This window comes from Echinops telfairi, unplaced genomic scaffold (genome assembly GCF_000313985.2).
Source record: "Echinops telfairi isolate 266 unplaced genomic scaffold, ASM31398v2 ScPeMD7_443;HRSCAF=831, whole genome shotgun sequence".
Classification (NCBI taxonomy): Eukaryota; Metazoa; Chordata; class Mammalia; order Afrosoricida; family Tenrecidae; genus Echinops; species Echinops telfairi.
In genome coordinates, this window is record NW_022104341.1 from 37,253,662 (window position 1) to 37,268,613 (window position 14,952).

The window sequence follows — 14,952 nt, forward strand, 5'->3', positions numbered from 1 at the left end:
GCCCTGGAGAAAAAGCCAGAGGTCAGGAGCCAAGAGATCCACATGCAAGTGTGAGCTCTAAAGGGGAAGAAAAATTCAGAGGCGAGATAGGAGACCAGGCATGAATAACTCCAAGGGGAAGATGGTTAAGAATGTGAGAGAAGAGTTCAGGACCATTGCTGAAATAGGGGAGAAGTTCATTCTTTGGGTTGCTGGGGGAGTATGTGAGGGTGCTTCATGCTGACTTAAAAGTGTATTTGTGGAATACATGACCTTAAAGGTGCAAGAAAAGGGCTCTTAAAAATCACCACCCGTTGTGTGAACTAAGATTAAAACAAATTCATACAACAGTGAAAAGGGGCAGCCAGCACCAAGTGAGTGTACTATTGTGTGGTAGGAGAATCCAAAAATGGAGTTCAATGTGACTGAATTTCCAGGAACCAGGAGGATCAGGATCCCTGGTGATCCAGTGGTTAAATTCTCCATCTAATCTGTTTTCGTTTTTGTTTTTTATATCTCAGAAGAGATTATATCTAGAAACTTCCCTATTTAGGAGTGGTTGAGTTAACGTAACTGCCAAACCCACTGCTGTTGAGTAGACTGAACCATAGAGACACTCACTAGATGACAGACTAGAACTGCCCTTTGGGGCTTCCAAGATTGTAATGTTTACCAGCTGCTGGTGGATTTGAACTCTGACCTTGTGGTTAGCAGTCCAACATGTAGTCCACTATTCACCAGGACATCTTTAACAGAACAAAGAAAGGCCATTTTTAAACAGCATTACATCCACAGGTGTGGGGATTAGAATTCCAACATGCACGTAGGGCTGATTGTACAGTTGATTGCACTCCTATCCAGTAAGTACTCATATAAAATTTTGGACATCTTCCTATTGAAATTATCATATTCTGATTGAAGGTAGGGGAGAGATCAAAAGCAGTTGATTTACTTCATTTGGCCCAAGCTAAAGTTATGCCCTGGGAAATGTCATACAGTCAAACTAGCTCATCATAAAACTGGTTCTGGAAGAAAAACAAAAATTATTTTTGACTTAGCTATTTTTCCATGGTGTGGTGATGGTGGTGAGTGTCTGTCTATATGGTTTTCTCTCTCTATGACCATTTCTAGGGGCTTCAAATGTGTGTGTGTGTGTGTGTGTGTGTGTGTGTGTGTAAGTGCTTGTGGGACATGGTGTGGACAGGATTGACATAAGGAGAACGATGGCTGTCATGTCTCTAATTCTCTTCTCTTGAACCCAGTGGCTACTGTCTGGTTGCTCTAATTAACAGGGGAGGTGGTTTTTGGTTCTCTGGACTCATGAATCTCATGGAGCTCAACATTGTTGGCATGAAACATTGAAGTTATTCGTGGATCTGACGTACAAAGGTATTCTTAACAAGTTCAACCTCAATAACACCATTTCCATATGGTAATGCTTCTTGTTAGAACCGCTATAATTCAATACAATTTAATTAATCACATTAAGCTAACATTGAGTAATCATTAGTGACATTTTAGGCACTCAGGATTTCTGAATAATGACATTAAGAACCCTAACTCTAGCTATTCAAATAATCATTTCCCGTTCCTGAAATGACAGTTTTTGCCCTATTGCTGTATGGTCCCTAAGAGATGTAGGGAAGACATCAATGATCTCCTCTTTTTATAAAGAAAAAATGGTTGACATGTTTTTCTCTTTTGTCAACAGAATCCTTTCAATCTTAAGCATGTCCTTTCTCTGGCACCTGGCACGTTTGATCACCTTGGAGCTGTCCCTGCTCCCCACAGGGAACCACGGGAGGACCACAAAGCACATGTTATTTGTTTCAAGTCAGCTGAGTTCTTATAGTCCAACCTTCCAGTTGGACAAACATCGGAACAAATTGAAAAGCAAAAAAGTAAAACTTTGAACAGTCTTCTCAAAAGAATAGCACGCCATCGAAAGCTAGCTGATTTGCTCTGCCTCTTGATTCTCTGCATGATGGAGACGAGTGCCTATTGGATGTCGTGTTGACATTATCCTCGCCAAGGGTGCAGAAAGGCACCGTCCCAAGCCCCTGTCACTCTGTAGAAAACCGGCTCCACCTCAGGGGGTAATTCACTCTAGAGGAAAACTTCTGCTCGGGTATCAGAGAAAAGGGAGCAGGTACAGGGGCATGCCCAGGTATGTTACCATGGGCCTGTGGATGCAGCCATAAAGGTAGCACAGGCTCCGTAGCCCTTTTGGTTCGGAATAAGGGAAATGTCATGTTTTCCTGTGTGAGGAATGAGAGCAATGAGAACAAAATGGCTTAAGGAAATTGAAAAAAAAGTGAGGAGACCTGCTGTTTCCATCTAATGTCGCAGAAAACTTACATATTTTATATATATGCTGGAAATAATACGGATATGCAAAAGTCATTTTTTTAACCCCCCAGATATTTCAACTATAATGATCTGTTTCAAGATCTTTTCCAGCCATGAAACGATGACCGGGGGTGTGAGGGGCCTGGAGCTAAGCGCAGAACTATGGAGAGTCTAGTAAGTTTTTATTAAATGCCTCATAAATACAAGGGAGAAAATTATAGTGGTTACTACAAGCTTATTTTAATTAAAGTGAAGCGTAATTTTTAACCTCTGAATTGAGGCTGTCTTCTGAATCCATCACTACAGGGTCTGGGTAAAGTTAAACATTAAGAACTAAGTTCAGATAGGAGCAAATATGCTTATGAGGTTGTTACAAATGGCACCACTGATGGGCTGGATCACTGTGATCACTGGATCACTGGATAACTGTGACTTTGGGTGAGTTATCTACATACATTCTCTCAGCATAATATTTTCCATCTGCAAATGATAAGGGATGGCGTAGGTGCCTTGTGAGCAATGCCTAAAGCGTGGTCTGAGAGGAGGAGATTTCGTGGTGATAATGGAAGTCTACCCCTACCTCAGATCCTGTTTAGTCCTCTGTCTTCATAATCTCCCTAAGCCAAGTCTGGGCTTTCATGCATCTTAAGTGCAGTGGATCCTATTTCAGAGGAATTGGCCTGGGACAAATAGGGGCATTAGAAACAGGCCTCATTCTACTTGCTATAAACATGGAAAATACATGTTTACCATTCCCAGCCTAGCCGCCTCTTTCCCACCAAAGATGTCCACATCTTAATTCCTGAAACCTACGACTATTACTATCTTCCATGGCAAAAATGGCCTTGCAGTGGTGGCTAGGTTAAATATTTTGAGATGCAGACATTTGTGTGGCTCAAGAGTCCATCTGAGTGGAATAAGGAAGCAGGGGAGTAAGTTCAAAATCAGAGGTTGGTGTGATACTACTGGATTTGAAGATGCAGCAAAGGGTCTAAAGCCACTAAATGTATGTAACCAATAAAAGTTAGAAGAGATTCTCCTTGGGAGGCTCTAGAGGGAAGAAGACCATCTGACACCGTGTTTTCAGCCTGTAAAATTTGTTTTGAAATTCTGACTTTCGGAATAAGATTATAATACATGTTGTTGTTTTGAGCTACAATACCGATGTTAATTTGTTACAGTGATGACAAGAAAACTGCCACATTTTTACACAAATACTGTGTGCATTATACAGTTTGGCTCTCACAACCCCTGGGTGTGCTATGTTCGTAAGCCACTATACTAATATCTGTTTTGCATGTTGAAGATTTGTTTGTCTTTATCCTGTCCCCCAGATGTCTTTATCTTGGTCTTGTTGATATGGAGGTTTTCTCTGGAGCAGGTCTCCACCAGCCTGCCCTCTCAGTAGAAGGAGTCCTTTCGTGTTCTTCAAACCACTTTCTCCAATATGGAAGGAAATTACCTTTCTTTCTCCCACATGGAACACCCCAACCAGCGAGGCAACTCATGCAGACAAGGACAGTAGGTCATAGCTATGTGCATTTTACTCTCCCAACTGGCCAGTTGGCCCACTTAGTCCTGAGAATCTCCCACCAACACTTGCAACAAGTAGAGCAGTTATGAGAACCTAGAATGCATAGTAGTCCACATATCCCTTGCTTAGACAAAAAGGGTCCAACTGGCTGCCCAGGGGCCTGAAGGAGCTGGGGTAGTGGATGTCTGCACCCTCACAGCCCTGCTGCCTGGCTTTACATAGGTCTGGTATGGCAGGACCTAGCTTCATACATGGACAATGGATCCTACTCACAGTGAGAGCAGCCAGTGTCTGGGCTGTGGCAGCTCGATTTGCAGCCCTCTACTTCTCTCCTCTACTCCTCTGCACTCACCTGGGTGCAGATCGGCTGGAAGGAATTCTAGGCTCTGATGTTCTGCCACAGACTGCCCAAGAATGAATGCAGCTAAAATCGTTTATTGTTCAACATCAGGATACTACTGAACTAGATCCATGACTTCTTAATCATGGTTTATGCCTTTATTATACAAATATGATAAAAAATAACACTTTCAGATTATTGAATGAGAGTGAATGAGGTCAAAATTCATTCCTGGAAATGTCATGAGACACATGCTGCTGTGTATGCATGGAAGTGCTTCTGCTTAAACTTTCAACACAATTTTGTCATTTCTGCTCATTGTATGTTTGTGTGTTATTTACAAAAATAACACACATGGATGCACTATCTACAAAACAAACTGCAATATGGAATGTAGGACCAGCATTTCATCATTGGTACTAGGTTGCTGTTTATTATTATTATTTTATTAGGAGATCATTTTATTGGAGGCTCTTACAGCTTGTATAACAATCCATACATCTATTGTATCAAGCATATTTGTACATATGTTGCCATCATTATTTTGTAAACATTTACTTTCTATTGAGCCCTTAGTATTAGTTACTCTTTTTAATCACCCTCCCCCACTCCTCATTACACCCTGATAAATTATAAATTATTGTTATTTATAGTTTTTTACACCTACTGCTGTCTCCCTTCCCCCATCGTTTCTTGTTTGTCCCCCTGGGGGTTATGGGCGTGGTTATGTGTTGATCATTGATATTGGTTCTCTCTTCCTCCCCTCCTCTCATCACCTTTCCCTACCCTCCTGGTATCACTACCCCCTTTTCTGTTCCTGAATTCCTGTGCACATGCTCTGGTCTAGCCCACAGTGAAAGGCATTGCTTGGGTCATGAGAGTGGAGGCTTAGGAAGCATCATGGTACCAGAGGAATATTGTATGTTTCATCAGTGATATATTGCACCCTCGTTGACTCGTCCCTTCCTTGTGACGTTTCTGTGAGGGTATGTCCCATAGTCTACAGATGGGTTTTGGGTCTCTACTCTGACCCCCTTCATTCTCAACAATATGGCTTTTTTGTTTGTTTGTTTTGGGTCCTCTGATGCCTGTTACCTGATCCCGTCAACAACTCATGATCGCATAGCCTGGTGTGCTTCTTCTTTGTGGGCCTGTTGTTTCTCTGCTAGATGGCTGCTTGTTTAACTTCAAGCCTTTAAGACCCCAGATTCTATATCTTTTGATAGCAGGGCACCATGTGCTTTCTTCACCACATTTGCTTGTGCACCCATTTTATCTTCAGCGATTGTGTTGGGAGGGTGAGCATCACAGAATGCCAGATTGTTAGAACAAAGTGCTCTTGCATTGAGGGAGGTCATAAGCAGAAGCCCAAAGTCAGTTCACTACCCCAGTATATTGCCATAAAAATTATATGTACATAGGCCAGTACCTGTATTTTTGTGAATTAATGTATTTTCATATATACATACCTATGTTTATACCTCTATCCATAGACTTTCTTCCTACATCTTTCCTCTGTTTCCTTTTACCTTCTTACTGCCCCACCATCACACTCTTCTTCCCTCTCTTAGTAATTCTTTTCAACTAGATTGCTGTTGCTCCAACAAGTCAAGGATCTCTATGTCCTCCTTGTTGTTGATTTTAATTCCCTAGTTATTCCCCCATTCATGGTGTTGTTTGTTCACTGCTCCCTTTCCCCACATCCTTCTCCCCCCAAGTCCTTCCGGAACCGTTGGACCCATTGCTTTCTCCTCAAACTTGCTTCCCATGCCTGTCTTATATCAGTAGGCAAACCAACAATGACATAGACCAAAGAAAGCAAAAGATTGAATAATAAGAGAAAAAAAGATAACAATAATTAGAAAAGAAACAAAAAAGTATACATTATTCCAGGTCAGTCTGCTGACCTTTATGACTATCTCCTCACTGGTCCTGGGAAAATTCTGAGAGCTACCCTTCCTAGCCTAAAGTCTATTTTGGGGACTTTTCAGGGTCTTTGTGGCTTGGCTTTGCCTGATATGTTATGTTCCCTTCTTGGTTTGCCCTGTTGTGGGATGTTCAGATCAGACTAACTCCACCGAGTGTACGCAGTATTGTCCTCTGTCACAGTATGTTCCAGTGAGGGGATGTCATGTCTTGAGCTGTTGTCAGCCCTACAGTGCTTCCTATGCCTTAGCAGCTCCATGCAGGGACATCATCCTCTGGGCTTGGTGTGTCAATATGGGGTCTAGACCAACCCTCTCTCTTTTTAACTTCTTTCTTTGCTTCTGTGTGGGTGTGGCATACTGACCCCACTCCCCAACCTGTAGGTTTAGTGTTGTTCTCTGGAGCACATATTTCTAGGAAGGGGGTCTGTTTGGTTCTGACTGGGGCCGGCCCTGTAGACCTCTCTGCTCATGGTTTGCTCCATGTGGCTGGGTAACCCTCAAGGTTTGGTGCCTCGTGGTGAGGTCTGAATGCACAATTCCAATTCTGTGGAGACATAACCAATACTCTCCCCCTGGGTGGATTAGTGCCCTGGCTCTCCATGCCATCATCTCCCTCCCCCACTCTGTTCTCCCTCCCCCTCCCCATTTTTCCCTTCTTTGTGTTGGAATAACATGTACCTCCTTGGGTTTGGTCTGACCCCTACCTGATTGCCTCAACCTCAACCTGTATAGTTTGAGATAAGTGGCCTCTCTTCTATAACTACAGTGCTGATTATACTTACGTCAGGGGACTCATGTCGTACTTGTCCTTTTGTGATTGGCTAACTTCACTTAACATAATTTCCTCCAACTATTCCCATGAAACTGTGTTTTGTGTGATAATCAGTGCCTTTTAGTGATGTATAGTATTCCATTGTGTGTATGTTCCAGAGCTTACTAATCCACTTGTCTATTGATGGGCATTTATGTTGGCTCCATTCTTTGTGAACATGAATTGCACCACCATAATCATTGGAGCAAGGATGACTGGTCATGGTTTATTTCTTACCTCTTCTGAATATAAGGTTAGCTGGGTCATAAGGCAGCTCAATTTCCATTTGCATTAAATATCACCATATCGTTTTCCACAGAGGCTGCACATATTATTTACATGACTACCAACAGTGGAGGAGAGTTCTTATCTTGCCACAAACCCTCCAATATTTGTTGTTCTCTGATATTTTTATTTGAGCTATCTTCAGGAGTGTTAGATGGTATCTCATGGTTGTTTTAATTTGCATTTCTCTAATGGCTAATGATCGAGTATATTTTCTCATATGTTTATAGGCCATTCAGATCTCCTCCCTATGAAACTTCTCTTTACGTCTTACCCACTTCCTCAGGGGGTTAACTGTTTTCCTCTTTTGCAAGCTAGGAGGGTATTGTAGATTTTAGTAATAAGCCCTTTGTCTGTTGTATCATTGCTAAAAAGCCTTTCCCAGTCTGCAGGCTCTCTTGTTACTCTCTTGGTATTTTATCCTTAGTATAGCCCACTTGTCAGTTTCAGGCTCACCTGTGTATGTACCCTTCCCTATTGCAGTTAGTCCATGTGTTTTCTAAGGAAAGGTTCTTAAATTTGTCCAGATTTCTTCGTTGATGGTCCTGATAGTTTGGGATTTTACCTCTAGTTCTGTGATCCACCTTGAACTTGTTCCTGTGCATGGGATGAGGTAAGGGTCTTGTTTCATTTTTCTACAGGTGAATATTCATTGTTTCCAGTACCACCTGTCAAAAAATGCATCCACCTCCCACTTGATGGTTTTGGAGCCCTTGTAGAAGATCAATTGCCTATATGCTGATGGTTTTATTTCTGGGTTTTCTGTTCTTTTCCATAGGTCTGAGTATCTGCCATTATACCAGTACCACGCTGTTTTGACCATTATGGTTCAGTAGTAGGTGTTAAAGTCAGGTAAAGAGAGCCCTCCAACTTTGTCCTTCTTCTTGAAGAGTTCTCTGCTAATTTTGGGCATCTTCCCTCTTCATATGAAGTTGGTAATCAGTTTTTCCAAATTTTTGAAGAAGGTAGCTGGTATTTGAATTGGGATAGTGTTAAACTTATATAGTGCCTTGGGTAAGATTGACATCTTTACTATAGTGAGTCTTTCAATCAATCCACACTCTTGAGATATTCTTCCATTTGTGGAGGTTGCTTTTGGTTTCCTGTAGTATGGTCCTGTAAATTTGGTTGAATAAGTCTTTTGTTCTTTTGGTTAAATATATCACTAGATATTTAAATTTGTTCTTGGCTATTGTGAAGGGTACCGTCTTCTTGAGCTCCTCTTTCATGGTCTTGTCTGATAGATATAGAAAACCAATTGGCTTCTATCTGTTGATCTTGTATCCTGCCACTCTTCCATTTTCCTCTATTGCTGTTGGTATACCTGTTGTGGAGCTTTTTGGATTTTCAATGTAAAGAATCACATTGTGTGCAAATAGCGGTAGTTTCATCTCCTCCTCTCCCAGTTGGATACCTTTATTGTCCTTCTGCTGTCTTATGGTGTTATCTAGGACTTCCGGTACGATGTTGAATAGAAGTGGGGACTAAGGACATCATTGTCTGGTCCTCCTTTTCAGTGGGATTGTTTTGGTCTTTTCTCTATTGGCTATGACCTTGGCTGTTGATTTTTCATAGATAGTGTGAATAACTGGAAGAATTTTCCTTCCATTCCTTTTTTCTTGAATGTCTTAAATAAGAATGAGTGTTGGATGTTGTCAAATGCTTTTTCTGCACCTATCAATATTATTATATGATTCTTATGCTTTTTCTTATCATTGTGGTTTATAATATTGATTGATTTTCAGATATTAAACAATTCCTGCATCCCTGCAATGAATCCCACTTGATCCTGATGGATGAGAAATTTGATATAATCTTGTATTCTATTGGGAAATATTTTGTTAAGGATTTTGCGTCTGTGTTCATTAGAGTTATCTGTCTGTAGTTCTCTATTCCTGTGGGATCCTTGCCTTGTTTGGATATTAAAATTATATAGGCTTTGTAGAATGAATTTGGGAGTTTGCCATCTTTTTCTATGCTCTGGAATAATTTGTGGAGGATCAGTGTCAGCTTTTCTGTTAATGCTTGGTAGAATTATCCTGTGAAGCTGTCTGGTCCATGAGCTTTTCAGTTGGTAGTTTCTTGATAGGTGTATCTATTTATTTATTTATTTTGCTATGGATCTGTTGATGTTCTTGACCTCGATCTGAGATAAACATCTAGGGAGGGATGTTTTTCCATGTATTTTTTCCATGCCTTCCATATTGTTGAACTCATTGGAGTACAGACTTTCATAGTACTTTGTGATTATTCTTTTAATCTCATTGGGGTTCATTGTGATTTCCTTTTTTTCATTCCTTATCCTGGTCTGTGATGTTTGCTCCTTCCTTTCTTTGTTAGGCTTGCCAGCGGTCTGTCAATTCTATTGATCCTTTCAAAGCACCAGTTGTGTTAGTATGTGTTGACTAGAGAAACAAATCCAGAAATACTCATATGTGTATAAGAAAGAGCTTTATATAAAGGAACGATTGAATATTAAGAAAACATCTCAGCTCCGTCCAGATCAAGTCCCTAAGTCCAATATTAGCCCAAATGTCCAAGACCAGTCTAGAAATTCCTCTTCAGACTCATACAACACATGCAATGAGGCCGAATGCAGAAAGATCACAGGCCTGTGGGTGGAACATCTTGTGGATCCAGTAGTTATTGGAGCATTTAAGCAATAGTGTGGGTTTCCAAATGGCCCCTCTAGTTCCAGGGCTCTTGTTACATCAGCATAGCTCCATGTGGCTTGTCAGCAGGAAGATGAAGCAGAGAGGCAGAGTGTCTGGTCTCCAGTGAGCTATTTATCACCGTAGCCCATTCAAATGAGGTAATCAAGCTGCGACCTGATTAACAGGCTAAACTCCACCTCTTCACTCTTAATAGTCTCAAGTTGACACAAGATTATGTAACTGCCACATACATAATCTGCTAACTTGACACTTTCACACAACTCTTTAGCCATATATAGTTTCAAACAAACAATAATAAAATCATGTCTGTACCTAACAGGATAAACTAAAATGCATGCAATTCAAAAATGTGCCAAAGCTTCATTCAAACATAATATTTCATAAGTGAACGACACAACAATTTTTTATGCCTAGCAATTACAGTTAAGTAACACCTATACCTTAATCTTATGAATATATTTCACCACATAAGAAGGCTTTTAAGCCAGCCACTTCATTCCTTTGTCTTCCAAATTTTCAGTATCCCATTTCTATACTGCCCAACTTACATCAATCCAGTGCTTTGAGGAGATGATCACATTTTTTTTTTATGTGAAGAATCTTCTTTTCAGTTTTAATCTTGTGAAATCCACATCCATAAGCAAAGTCAAAGCAGGACAGGCCATTCATAAAGTCTGCAGCAGTATGCAGTAGTTCATAGGCTCAAAAATCTTCTCTTCATCTGGCCGAGTTCTGGTCAACTCAATGTAGGCTGCCTCTCTTAACTTCACCAGGATGCCCATTAGTCGCCTCACCTTTTGACCGTGGACCCCATCAAATTCTCAACAACCCTGGCCCGCTTGGGCTAGGTCATGAACTTCAGACCAGTGAACCCACTCTTATTTCTCCTCTAGTCGAGGTCTACAGGAGTCAGCGGCCTTACTCAACCTGTCTCTATATTGTATTTCTCTCAATTACACTCAACAAGTAGATCCAAGAGGTCACCTAGCAAGCATTTCAGCCTGCTCAGAGGCTCCCTTTAACTTTCAGTCCTAGAGAGGAGAGTTTCTTCATGCCTGCCAATTTTTTAGCAACTGAAAAAAACCACTAGTTCAAAATTCAGGAGGCCACAGGGATTCTTTTCACCCCTTTCTTCAGTCTGTCAACAACTCCTAGGAAAATATCTTCACTTTCAAACCTCCTGAGCATGTGAGATAGTGGGTGGGGCTTAGCTTTTCAGAGCCTTCTTTTCAGGCATGTTCTAACCATTTAAATTCCAATTTGATGGCTGAAGGCGAGGAGTCTCACAAACCCTCCATTTTTACTTATCAATAATTATTTCTATCAATCATTAAATCAATAATAATAAGCAGAAAAAATCAGTATGAACAAAGTAGAATCAGATGCTAAACTTAATTCTTAAAACAGTCACATTTCTATCCTTATAGATCTTATCTTAATCATTATCTAAATTATTCTATTGATACCAAATAGGGCCCTAGGCCTCTTACTGCTTCAAGTCAGGGCCTCTTGTCAATCATTTTGACTTCCTGTCAGCCATTTTCACTAAGCACTCTGAGGAATTTAAGGAGTGATATCACCTCCTGAGCTCAAAATGTACATTAATCACACTACGTTCAACATTTCAAACAGCAGTAACTAAAGACAATTTCTAGTAATCAAAATTTTAATTCCCACATTCTTTCCAGAAAATAACCCAGGAAACTGCATGGCCATATCTGACTTCTAGGTAGCCAAAGAAGAGAAACTACTATGAATCAGAGGTAAAAAAAAAAATTCCATTCTCCATCTTCATGATTTGTTTATCTAGTACCCCACTCCTGGTACCATAATGTGTTAGTCTGGGTTGACTAGACAACCAAAGCCAGGGACACTCACATGTGTATTAGAAAGAGATTTATATAAAGGAGAAATTATATATTGAAATCAAATTATGTATTCAAGTTATATATCAAAGCTCAGTCCAGATCAAGTCCCTAAGTCCAATATTAGCCCATATATCCAATACCAGTCTATGAAGTCCTCTTCAGACTCACGAAACACATGCAATGGCGTTGAATGCAGGAAGATTGCAGACTAGTGAGTGGAAAGTCTTGTAGATCCAGTGGTGGTGGAAGCATCTCAGCCCTTGCGTGGGTCTCCACATAGCTCCTCTAGGACTCTGGCTCCATCAGCATAGCTCCATGTGGCTTGTCAGCATGTAGAGCACAGAGAGAGTGTGCCTGGCCCGTGAGCTATTTATCTCCGTAGCACCTCCAAATGAACTCATCAAGCTGCAACATGATTAATCGGCTAAACTCCACCACTTCATTCTTAATAATCCCAACAACACCAGATTATGTACTGTATATACTGGTGTATAAACTGAGAATTTCTGCACATTTTTAATGCAGTTTTTATGGAATAACTAGGTGCCTCATCTGATATTCAGGTCGGCTTATACTCTAGTGTATATGGTAACTACCACACCAGTTTTGTGCTGCATTGATTTTTTGCATTGTTCTCTTGTCTTCCCACTTGGTTAACTGTGACCTGATTTTTATTATTTCTTTTCTTTTGCTATTGGAGGGGTTGTTCTGTTGACTCTACTCTAGTTGCTGGAGGGTTTGTGATACTGTTATCAGTCATATGTTTCTCTTCATTTTTAATATATGCATTTATTGCTATCAAGCTACTTCTGATAACTGCTTTTGCTTATCCCATAGGTTTTGGTACATTGTATTCTCATTCTTATTAGTTTCTAGAAACTTCATAAAATCCTCTCCACTCTGGAACAGTACCCATCATTTCACAGAAGTTTGTTTTTCATCTTCAAACTGTTTGCCCTTGTTTTCCTGGTTGTCCATTTATTGATCTCCAGCTTTATGGTGTGGTGATCTGAGATGAAGACGTGAGTGATCTCTATGTGTTTGGATTTACTCAGGCTCGACTTGTGCCCCAGCATGTGGTTTATTTAAAAAAATGAGCCATGTACACTTGAATGTGATTTTTTTTTGTATTTGGATGGAAAGCTCTATAAATGTCTGTCAGGTCCAGTCACCTGATTGTAGTGTTACCTCTGTAGCTTCCTTGCTGGGTTTCTTTCCCAGTGGTATTTCCTTCTCTGATAGCTGTGTTAAAGTCACCTACTATGATTTTTGAGTCTGTGGTTTCTTTTTTATCTTTTGATCAGTTTGTTTGATGAATTTGATGGGCCTCACGTTAGGCATGTATATATTTATTATGCTCACTAGTTCTTGGTCTAGTCAACCGTTGAGCATTATATAGTGCCCCTTCTTCTCTTTTGCTATGGTTTGCACCCTGAGGTCAATTTTGTCGATTAGGATTGCAACCCCTGATTTTTTTTTAAGTTGCCATTTGCCTGGTATATTTTCCGTCAGTCCTTTATTGTTAGTTTGTTTTTGTCTGCGAGCTTAAGATGCGTTTTCTGAGACAATCTGCTAGTCTTTATCTTTTAATGGATGAGTTGAGGCCATTGACATTCAGAGGTATTGTCACAATCTGTGGACTCATTGCTGTCATCCCATACCTTTTTGTTGGGTGTTTTCCTATTGCCCTTAAAATTAGTTGCTGTTTGTGTGTGTGTCTTCATTCTTGCCTTTTTATTCCCTCTTAGGCTGTGTTATCTTTGGAATTGTTATTGGCACATTGGCTTCTGGGTGGAGGTGGACTATCTGGTGGTCTCCTGCTTGTGCTTGATGGATATTGGTCTTATGACCATAGTGAGTCAGCAAGGATTTTCCTCAGGGTTGGGGGTCTTATGGCATATTCTTTGAGTTTTTCCTTCTCGGAAGACATTTACCCCGCCAACTATCTTAATAGATAGTTTGACATGGTAGAGGATTCTCAGGCTGGTGTTATTTTCTTTCTGCTTTCAGAAGATGTAACCCCATTTTCTCCTCTTCTTTACGGTATCTGCTAATAGGTTTGATCATATTATTACTTGAGCACCATTGTATGTGACTGCCTTTTTTTTCTCTTGCTGCTCTTATAATTTTCTCTTTTTCCTCGAAGTTGGATAATTTAATTATTATATGCCTTGGTGAGTTCTTCTTGGGGTTTAGTCTAATTGGTGTCCTCTCTGCTTCCTGTATGAGTGTATGGTTCTCATTCATTAAGGTGGAGAAGTTTGCTTCCATAAATTCCCTCAATAATTTAGCTGTTGACTTCTTTGTTGTGTTCTGTTCTGGTAGACCAATTCTTCAACTTCTTCATAGACCTCTTCATAACATCTGTCATTTATCTCAGGTTTTCTTCTGTCTCTTAAAATATATTGTTTGCTGTCTTTCCCATTTGTTGAAGTGTGGCTTATTGGCTTTGGTATTGATGGTACAATTCTCTGCCTCTTATTGTCTGTGTGAGATCCATGATCTTGCATTTTGATTCTGTTACCTCAGCCATTAGCTGATGTGTTTCTGTTTGGTATGTGACCTTCATCCCTTCTGTTGTGGACTTCATCTCCTCTATCATTGCATCCGTATTCTCTATTGTTTCCCTCATATCCTGTATTACACCAAGTAGCCTTCTGAATAATTCTTTTTGTGGCACATCCCCGTCTGATTCTTCTATGAGTGTTGCTAGCTCTGTAATTGTGCTTGCTTTTCTTGCTTTCTTATTGAGGGTGCTGCATTATGTTGCTGTTTGTGTGTCATTTTGGAAGAACTGCGCATATTTCTGGGAGACCAAGAGTCCCTGAGCAATTTCTCTGTGTGACTGGTAAGAGTTTTTTTGAGGACTGCCTGTGGCTTACTATGGTTGTGGGTTAGACTGCTATATAAGCAGGGTCCTGTCGTGACTCCTTGGCTGGTAGCCGTGGGGTACCTCAGAGTCTGGGCTGAGGTTGATGACTGTAGGTATGTTTGTTAGTTTGGGTAGACTAGAGAAACAAATCCATGGAGACTCATATGTGTGTAAGAGAGGGTTTTTATACAAAAGAGCCAATGAACATTGAAAAAACGCCCCTGCCCAGTCCAGATCAAGTCTAAGATTTTTTGTTCTGATGATGCCTTGCACCTGATCCCTTCGACACCTCATGGTTGCATAGGCTGGTG